The sequence below is a fragment of the Euprymna scolopes genome, unplaced genomic scaffold (assembly GCF_053919585.1).
Source record: "Euprymna scolopes isolate OS-2025 unplaced genomic scaffold, ASM5391958v1 sca1, whole genome shotgun sequence".
Classification (NCBI taxonomy): Eukaryota; Metazoa; Mollusca; class Cephalopoda; order Sepiida; family Sepiolidae; genus Euprymna; species Euprymna scolopes.
In genome coordinates, this window is record NW_027633102.1 from 793148 (window position 1) to 803147 (window position 10000).

Consider the following 10000-nt stretch of genomic DNA (forward strand, 5'->3'; position numbering starts at 1 on the left):
AAACAAACAAAAAACCCCAACTCTATTAAGATTTTCGATAGTTGGAAAATAATAATAAATTAAGATTTTCGATAGATTGAAAATAATGATAAATTGATTTTAGCAGGGCTGCTGAGTTAGCTTATAGGAGCGAGCTAAAGTAAGAAAGAAACACGCCGAAACACACCGACCGGCACCCCCGACGACGACCACGGGTAAACGGCGGGACTAACTGTGACTCTCTTAAGGTGTGAGGAGGCTTTGCCTCTTAAGCAAGTTTGACTGACGCCTACCGACACCGGTCAGGTCGGCGAGGCTCCCGGCGGCCCCGAGCGGGACCACAGGTTGCGGAAGGCGTCCAAGTGAGCGGCGGCGACGCCAGGAGGCCCCCGGGGTCGACTCCGCGGCCCCCGGGTCGGTGTGCGGGCCTCCAGAGCTCGATAAAGTAGTGGTGTCGCTAGCGGTCGAGAAGGCACTTTTCGACGCCTACTGCCACCCCCACATGGCGGTAGGCGCAAAACTGGAAAATCGCCGACCAGAAATGTCGCTTCGTATAATCGACGTTTTTTTGACCACCATTTTCAGGTGTCGGAGGTGGGTCTGGACGAATACCAACACCATTTCTGGGGTTTCACAACCGCCCGGCTTCTCGACATATGTTGGAAAGGAGTAGCGATCGAGCGAAGGGGGCTGTCGGTAGGCGGCCGCGGGTTGCATGTGTGCCCGGGACAGCACCCCCATCCAACTAAGGGGTGTCCCCCGGGGGCCAGGGGGACCTCGTCCAGGTCGGCCGGGCGCTTCCAGACGCCTACCGACACCGGTCAGGTCGGCGAGGCTCCCGGCGGCCCCGAGCGGGACCACAGGTTGCGGAAGGCGTCCAAGTGAGCGGCGGCGACGCCAGGAGGCCCCCGGGGTCGACTCCGCGGCCCCCGGGTCGGTGTGCGGGCCTCCAGAGCTCGATAAAGTAGTGGTGTCGCTAGCGGTCGAGAAGGCACTTTTCGACGCCTACTGCCACCCCCACATGGCGGTAGGCGCAAAACTGGAAAATCGCCGACCAGAAATGTCGCTTCGTATAATCGACGTTTTTTTTGACCACCATTTTCAGGTGTCGGAGGTGGGTCTGGACGAATACCAACACCATTTCTGGGGTTTCACAACCGCCCGGCTTCTCCGACATATGTTGGAAAGGAGTAGCGATCGAGCGAAGGGGGCTGTCGGTAGGCGGCCGCGGGTTGCATGTGTGCCCGGGACAGCACCCCCATCAACTAAGGGGTGTCCCCCGGGGGCCAGGGGGACCTCGTCCAGGTCGGCCGGGCGCTTCCAGACGCCTACCGACACCGGTCAGGTCGGCGAGGCTCCCGGCGGCCCCGAGCGGGACCACAGGTTGCGGAAGGCGTCCAAGTGAGCGGCGGCGACGCCAGGAGGCCCCCGGGGTCGACTCCGCGGCCCCCGGGTCGGTGTGCGGGCCTCCAGAGCTCGATAAAGTAGTGGTGTCGCTAGCGGTCGAGAAGGCACTTTTCGACGCCTACTGCCACCCCCACATGGCGGTAGGCGCAAAACTGGAAAATCCGCCGACCAGAAATGTCGCTTCGTATAATCGACGTTTTTTTTGACCACCATTTTCAGGTGTCGGAGGTGGGTCTGGACGAATACCAACACCATTCTCGGGGTTTCACAACCGCCCGGCTTCTCCGACATATGTGGAAAGGAGTAGCGATCGAGCGAAGGGGCTGTCGGTAGGCGGCCGCGGGTTGCATGTGTGCCCGGGACAGCACCCCCATCCAACTAAGGGGTGTCCCCCGGGGGCCAGGGGGACCTCGTCCAGGTCGGCCGGGCGCTTCCAGACGCCTACCGACACCGGTCAGGTCGGCGAGGCTCCCGGCGGCCCCGAGCGGGACCACAGGTTGCGGAAGGCGTCCAAGTGAGCGGCGGCGACGCCAGGAGGCCCCCGGGGTCGACTCCGCGGCCCCCGGGTCGGTGTGCGGGCCTCCAGAGCTCGATAAAGTAGTGGTGTCGCTAGCGGTCGAGAAGGCACTTTTCGACGCCTACTGCCACCCCCACATGGCGGTAGGTGTAAAATCGGAATAGACCGGACCAGGAATGTCGAGGGGGAAAAAAATGACAAAGTCCTGGTGTGCCTAGGCGTCGAGAAGGCACTTTGCGACGCCTACCGACTCCCATGTGGCAGTAGGCGTAAAACTGGAAAATCGCCGACCAGAAATGTCGCTTCGTATAATCGACGTTTTTTTTGACCACCATTTTTCAGGTGTCGGAGGTGGGTCTGGACGAATACCAACACCATTTCTGGGGTTTTCCAGTTTGAAAGTTTTATAAAACATGTTCGGTAGGAAGCACACTTTGGTGTGTCGGTTCGTCGGAGCAGCGACTCTTTGCCTCGTGGTGGTCCGGAACGTCTCTACGGGCTTGTCGCAAAGGCGTCAGAAAGTGGCATCTCCGCCGCCTAGGGCTGTCACCGTTATCGCTGTCGCCGCGCTCCAACTTGTTTTGATCCGCCGCCTTCGTTCCTGCCAACCGTGCGCCCGCTCATCGTCGTTAGGTTATAATACGTGGTACGTGTGTGTGCTTCTCCGTGGACCTAGGGCTGCTCGACGTGTCGAACGATATGTTGGAACAACTAACGGCTCCTTTTCCTGGTTCCATAGTCGTCGTGGTACCCGCGTCGTCAGCCATATCTATGTCCACCATGTTTAGCCGATACGTTTGCTGCAGCTTCTGCTTCCGCCTCAGCGTTCGCCGCTCTCAGCCGCCGCTGTTGTTGCTGCCGTTCTGCCATTCAACCACTACCTGCGAATCTTTCGATGATCGGCCGAACGACCCATCGCTGTGCGACCGATAAATCCTCCGGATTAGGGAGAAACGCCGCCGCTCTCTGCCGCCGTCGAACGGAAAAACGTACATTGTAACGAACGAACGAACGAGAACGAACGAATTAACGAACGAGCGAACAAACAAACAAAAATAGCCGCGGGGGATGCACTATGTAGATCCTGATCCCCTTGTAACCATACGTACGTTGTTCGATGCTCTCCCGTCCTGGAAGTCGCCGCAGCAAACAGGAGGATGAGCAGCAGCAGGCGCCGCCGCCGTAACCGCCGCCTGCCTGCCGCCTCCTACTCCTGTCAGCGTCCGATCTCACAGCCGTGTGAACGTTCGCTGACACCCGATTTCTTTCCGTCTGGCAAAACCTTGGACGTCCCGCTCGCGGTACACGTGCTGCAGCGACTTCTCGTCCGACAACGCATAAGCGTCGACGTCTGCCGCCGCATCTTCTGATACGTGGACGGTGATAGCGCTAGTCCCTTCTTGCGCCACCTCCACCTTTGTTAGCGCCAAAGAAGATCGATCGAGCAGTCGTGGTCGCAGTCGATTAACCCGTTTTCACCGTCCGCAGTTCCCAAGCCGCCGATCAAGTCGTTGCTCTTCTTGTTCGTTCTTCCCATACCGTCGATTTGCACGGCTGCCGGATGAGCCATCCTCTGTCCGGCGAAGCGCTCACGTCAGTGATCGATACTTGCACCGACAGTCCTCCCGCTCGCGACTCGGTGCTCGAATCGGACTCGTTCGTTTTTATCTCGATGCGATTGTGAAAAGGGGGACCGGTCGTCAATGTCGTGTGTGTCGACGATGTTGTTCGCCCGGTCCGCCGCGTTGTTGTCGTTTTTTTTTTTTTTTTTTTCCCCTAACGTTCGCCGTCGCACGGACGAAAGGGTGAGAAAAAAAAAAAAGCTCGAAAAAGCCGCCCAAAAAAATCGGACCGAGGAGCCGCTTGCGAGAACGCGCCATGTGCACGTTGTCTCTCCTCGGTTTTCCGAGCACGAACACGACGCCGGTCGGTCGGTCGGTCGACGAAGGCGACGACGAAGGTGACGGGAAAATTTACGCCGCCGCTGCCCTGGTCCAGCTCCTCCCCGATGACGGCTGTGATGTTGACGTTGACGTTGGCGACGACGACGACGACGACGGAGACGACGACGACGACGAGACGGCATCGATGGCGACCACGATGACGACGACCTCGACGAGTTCAGTCTGCACCTTGACCTCCGATGTCCGTGTGCACTGCCGTCGTGCTGTTTGTCGTTTGTCGTATGTATCGCTGTCAAGGGTGCCGTTGTCGTTGTTGTTGTCGACGTTGTTGCTTGCTCTCTCGTCTCGGTCGGTTGGTACGTTGATGACGACGACGACGACGAAGACGACGACGACGACGACGAGACGGCATCGATGGCGACCACGATGACGACGACCTCGACGATTCCAGTCTGCACCTTGACCTCCGATGTCCGTGTGCACTGCCGTCGTGCTGTTTGTCGTTTGTCGTATGTATCGCTGTCAAGGGTGCCGTTGTCGATGTTGTTGTTGTCGACGCTGTCGTCTGTTCTCTCTTCTCGGCCGGCTGTGACGTGGACGTTGACGACGACGACGACGAGACGGAATCGATGGCGACCACGATGACGACGACCTCGGCGAGTTCAGTCTGCACCTTGACCCTCGATGTCCGTGTGCACTGCCGTCGTGCTGCTTGTCGTTTGTCGTATGTATCGCTGTCAAGGGTGCCGTTGTCGTTGTTGTTGTCGACGTTGGTCGCTTTCGTTCTTTGAGTCTCGGTCTCGGTCCAAGTCAGGGGAGAAACAAAAAAGAGGCCATCAGCGCGGGCAGCGCGCTTCTTCTGACGGCGAACCCCCTCGAAAAATAAATAAACACGTGCCCGTCGTTGTAGTTGTCTGTCTTATGTCGGTCGGTCGGTCGGTCGGTCTGTCGTTCTGTCGAAACAAAGTCCCAAATTCCAACGATACCTGGTTGATCCTGCCAGTAGTCATATGCTTGTCTCAAAGCTTAAGCCATGCAAGTGTAAGTTCACGCCACGCATTAGAACGGGCGAAACCAGCGAATGGCTCAGGAACCGGACCTAATCCTCGGGACCGTATTCCTCCTCGGAGGCGATGGATAACTGTGGCATTTCTAGAGCTAATACATGTGACACAGGCCGCGATCGGTCGGCGCGCCGTCGTCGCCACGCCTCGCGCGCTGGCACCCCGCGTCGGCCGTTCCGGGTCGCGGCGCTACATATTAGACTGAGACCGATGCGCGTCATTCCGTCCTCCCGTCGTCGGCGTTCCCGCTCGCGGGTCCGTTCGGTGGCGGGGCTCATAGGGCGGCGCGCTCCGCTTTGGTGACTCTGGATAACTCACTGGTCGATCGCACGAGCTTTCACGCCCGGCGACGGGTCTCTCGAAGGGTCCGCCCTATCAACTGTCGACGGTCGGTTAAGTGCCTACCGTGGTTACTACGGGTAACGGGGAATCGGGGTTCGATTCCGGAGAGGGAGCATGCGAAACGGCTACCACATCCAAGGAAGGCAGCAGGCGCGCAAATTACCCACTCCCGGCACGGGGAGGTAGTGACGAAAAATAACGACGCGGGACTCTGTCGAGGCCCCGCGATCGGAATGAGTACACTTCAAATCCGTTAACGAGGACCAACCGGAGGGCAAGTCTGGTGCCAGCAGCCGCGGTAATTCCAGCTCCGGTAGCGTATATTAAAGTTGTTGCGGTTAAAAAGCTCGTAGTCCGAACTCGGGTTCGTGGTCGCGCAAGCGGCCCCGGGGCGGCGGCGCCATCGTCCGTCGTTGACTTTGGTCGTCCGTTCGCATTCCCGGCCCTTTCCGCCGGTGTCAACCGCTAGCATACCCGCCACGCGGTCCTGCCGGCGAGGTGGACGAGGAGGGTCGTGATCGGGATCCGGGAAAAAAAAAACAAGTGGTCGTCGGTTCGGTTCCGGGAGTAGTCTAACGGGCGGGGTGCTACGTGTGTGTGTTTGGGTGCGTTCATTCGCATCCCCGCACTCTGACACCCCGCGCTTCTCTCCCTCTCCCTTTCCGCGCGTTCCTCTTTTTTTTTGAACCCCCCGGTCCGCTCCGAGTCCCTGCTTCGTGTCTTGTCTGCGCGCGTGTTGCGGTCGGCGGTTTCTTCTCCTCCAAGGGTGCTCTTAACCGAGTGTCCGCGGCGGCCGGTACGTTCACTTTGAAAAAATTAGAGTGCTCAGAGCGGGCTGTTCAAGCTTGCATACGATAAGCATGGAATGATGGAAGAGGGCCTCGTCTACGTCTGTCGGTCTCCGTCTACGGCGAGGCAATGATCGAAGGGAGCGGTCGGGGCCACTCGTATTGCGACGTTAGAGGTGAAATTCTTGGATCGTCGCAAGACGAACTGCAGCGATGGCGTGTGGCAAGCACGTTTTCCTCGATCAAGAGCGAAAGTCGGAGGTTCGAAGACGATCAGATACCGTCGTAGTTCCGACCGTAAACGATGCCGACCGGCGATCCGCCGGCGTTCGCTTCCATGACCCGGCGGGTAGCCTGCGGGAAACCAGAGTTCGGTTCCGGGGGGAGTATGGTTGCAAAGCTGAAACTTAAAGGAATTGACGGAAGGGCACCACCAGGAGTGGAGCCTGCGGCTGTAATTTGACTCAACACGGGAAAACTCACCCGGTCCGGACACCGGTAGGATTGACAGATCGATAGCTCTTTCTCGATTCGGTGGGTGGTGGTGCATGGCCGTTCTTAGTTGGTGGAGCGATCCGTCTGGTTGATTCCGATAACGAACGAGACTCCGGCCTGCTAACTAGTGCGCCGATGTCAGTGATTTTTACGGCGGGCTCGGCGTCCTCCGTGGCGCTCGGGTCCGGGTCGGTTTTCTCACGCACTTCTTAGAGGGACGGGTGGCAGAAAGCCACACGAGGCGGAGCGATAACAGGTCTGTGATGCCCTTAGATGTCCGGGGCCGCACGCGCGCTACACTGGAGGTATCAGCGGGGACTTCGCCCCGGCCCGAGAGGGTTGGGAAACCTCTGAACCACCTCCCGTGATAGGGATCGGGGCCTGTAACCAACCCCGTGAACGAGGAATTCCCGGTAGGCGCGGGTCAACAGCCCGCGTCGATCACGTCCCTGCCCTTTGTACACACCGCCCGTCGCTACTACCGATCGAACGGTCCGGTGAGGTCCTCGGATCTGGCCGACGACGCCGCCGGGCAGTGCGCGACGTGTCCGTCACGACACTCGTGCATCTACGCCTCGGCGTTCGATGCCTGGAGAAGACGACCGAACCCGATCGTTTAGAGGAAGTAAAAGTCGTAACAAGGTTTCCGTAGGTGAACCTGCGGAAGGATCATTACCGTTTTCCCGTTCGAGACTGGTTTGTTGTTTTCCGGCCTACCTCCTCTGTCTGTCGGCGTCAACGCCTCGAATGCGCGCAAACAAACCTATAAAAGGCGGAGCGAGAGATAGATTTGTGGTGACGCGGAGGTTTTTAAAGCCCCAGCTCTTCTTGCTTGCTTCCGCGTCTTACCACCTGTTTGTTTTTTCGCCCACCGCAAGTGATGGCCGCTTCTTCTTTGCCTTGTCGCCGCTTTATCGTTTTTTTTGTTTTTTTGCAGCCGCTGTGCCACCGCCGCTAGCTAAAAAAACAAACTACTCGCGACATTGCAATGCCGTCACGCCTCCTCGCACAGACCTCCTCGCACACTACTAAATCTATATAAACAAAAACTAATATAAAAAAACCAAGTGCTGAACCCTGGACGGGGGATCACTCGGCTCGTCCGTCGATGAAGAGCGCGGCCAGCCGCGATAACTGATGCGAATTGCAGGACTCAGTGAACATCGACACCTCGAACGCACATTGCGGCCCCGAGATCCCTTGTCTCGGGGCCACGTCCGGTCGAGAGGCGGAACGTTACATGTCTTTCTCCGTTAACGAAACGACATCTTGCCGTCCCCGTGCCCGCCCGGTCCTCGGCACGGTGGTAACCGGGACGTCGCAGGAGCGAGTGACGAGGGGGAAGAAAAATAAAAAAAGAATTGACTCCTTTCAATGTCTTTTTTTTTTTTAAAACCCTCTCCGGCCTCCTCCTTCGTCTCCCGCTGGCAGACCGCGGAGTCTTTTCCCTTTTCGACCGCGTGAAGAAACACTGTGGAGGAGGAGCAGGAGGAGTCTGTCCGAAAGCAGCCGAAGGAAAAAAAAGTACCGACCTAACCGACTGCCGACGTAAGCGCCGCCTGCTCGTCTCGCTCTCTGCCTCATGAAGGTGTCTCTCAGCGACGCCTCGAGCAGCGCGACGAGCACGGCCGTCGCACCGTAAAAAGGTGGCCGCGTCGTAGGCAACGCAACGTCGGATGGGGAGGACCCACGCTTTTTTTTAATTGTTGGCTTCTTCATTTTCGGTCGGACGGGCGCTATATCGGCCAGCCGTCGTCACACGGAGGGTACCGATCGAGATTCCTCTCCTCCAAACACCACACTCTACTAAAAACCGCCGCCCTCGGCTCGGACGAGACGACCCGCTGAACTTAAGCATATCGCTAAGCGGAGGAAAAGAAACCAACCGGGATTCCCTTAGTAACGGCGAGTGAACCGGGAGAAGCCCAACGCCGAATCCCGTCGCAAGTTAAAGGCTTCGGGACGTGTGGCGCATGGGTCGAAGGCAGCCGTTCGTTTTCGTCTCGCATAGTTCGGAGTTCCCTCGATCGGGGCCGCCCGCGGCGGGTGCCAGGCCCATTCGGTGGCGGACGGCGAGCGACGGCCTTCGATCCGAGAGTCGGGTTGCTTGGGGAACGCAGCCCAAATCGGGGTGGTAAGCTCCATCCAAGGCTAAATACCGGGACGAGTCCGATAGTCGACAAGTACCGTGAGGGAAAGTTGAAAAGAACTTTGGAGAGAGAGTTCAAGAGAACGTGAAACCGCCCAGGGGTAAAACGGGTGGGACCGCTCACCGCGATCGCGGGGGACTCAGTCCGGTGCTGCCTAGGCTCGAGCCCAAACTCGATGTGTGTTCTTGAAAGAGAGGCCGTCGCGGCACAGGTCGTCGTTCGTCGTGTCCGCGGGGGACTCGTTCCCCGCGGTTCCAGCTTTTTGTGCCCGCGTCGCCGACGAAGGAGACGGGCCGCGTGGATAGCGGGAAGGGAAACGTGGTGACGACCGCGGCGTCGGTAGGTGGCTGCGTCGGTTGGCTGCGACGGAGGGGACTCGTCCTCTCGATCGCTGCTGCCGCCGGGCCCTAACCCGCCGCATCCGTCGCCGCCGCTTCTTCTTTCCTCCTGCTCCCTCCGCGCGCGACTCCGCTGCACCCGTCCCCTTCATCATCGCTCGGCGTAATCATGGCGCGGGCGCTTCGGCGCGACCTCCGCGCGGCCGGCACCGGACGCACTTCCCCTCCGGTCCGTCGTCGCGACCCGTTCCCGGCGTGCAGGTCGAACACGCGGGTTTTTTTCCGTAGGCGGCAGGCGTTTCATCACCCTGAAAACCCCCGTCTTCCCACCTTGTGAAGTCGGGGGCCACCGGCCGTCGGGCCCGCGAACGTAACTGCCCCTTTCTGCCGGGAACGGAGGAAATCTGACACGATCCGTTACACGTGGCGAGCCGGTCCGTTTTGATCCCGCCGGAAGTCGCGTGCGGGCGACGCACTCTGTGTGTCGCTCCTTAGGCGCCCCACCGTCTCGGGCGCGTGCGCGATGAGAGGCGGGATAGGACTGGCGCGGCCTCGCCGTCACGCACCTCGCCGACGTTTCGGGTTCTTGTCGGGGGCAACCCCGCCCGCGCCCGTTTCCGTTTCCGGAGAGGTCGCTCGGCGACGCTTTTTTACTCGAGCCGCCCGCCACCCCGGGTCAGCGACGTGCATCGGCAACCCACCCGACCCGTCTTGAAACACGGACCGAGGAGTCCTGGCCGTTCGCGAGTCGTAGGGGCCACCTCTGACTAACCCCGAAGGCGAAGCGAAAGCGAGAGAGCGTGTAGGAGGGCGTCGATCGGGAGAGGTGTCGTGGCAAAGTCGTCCGGGGGTCGTCGGGGGGTGTCGTCGGTCTCGTGCCGTCGTCTTCTCCTCGCCTCACCCGCCTCCGAGCCGTGCCCGATCCCGCCGGCGCGGCGTTTTCGGCCTTCCGCCGTCGGCTGCTGCGGTGCCCGCAACTTTTCCTTTTTTCTCTCTTCCCGAGAGAGATAGGAGAG

At 59.5% G+C, this 10000-nt stretch overlaps 2 non-coding genes and 1 pseudogene across 2 annotated transcripts in view; all 3 read left to right on the plus strand.

Annotated features, from left to right (window-relative positions):
• Nucleotides 1-4790: 4790 nt before the first annotated feature.
• Nucleotides 4791-7171, plus strand: LOC145273538 (small subunit ribosomal RNA; annotated as a pseudogene).
• Nucleotides 7172-7569: 398 nt separating this feature from the next.
• Nucleotides 7570-7727, plus strand: LOC145273450 (5.8S ribosomal RNA). Its single transcript, XR_013866388.1, has one exon. It is a non-coding gene; the product is annotated as a 5.8S ribosomal RNA (ribosomal RNA).
• A 586-nt stretch (nucleotides 7728-8313) lies between these two features.
• Nucleotides 8314-10000, plus strand: part of LOC145273237 (large subunit ribosomal RNA) — a 5732-nt gene continuing 4045 nt past the window's right edge. Inside the window, exon 1 of the ribosomal RNA XR_013866263.1 lies at nucleotides 8314-10000. This exon is cut by the window's right edge and continues 4045 nt beyond it. This is a non-coding gene — a ribosomal RNA (large subunit ribosomal RNA).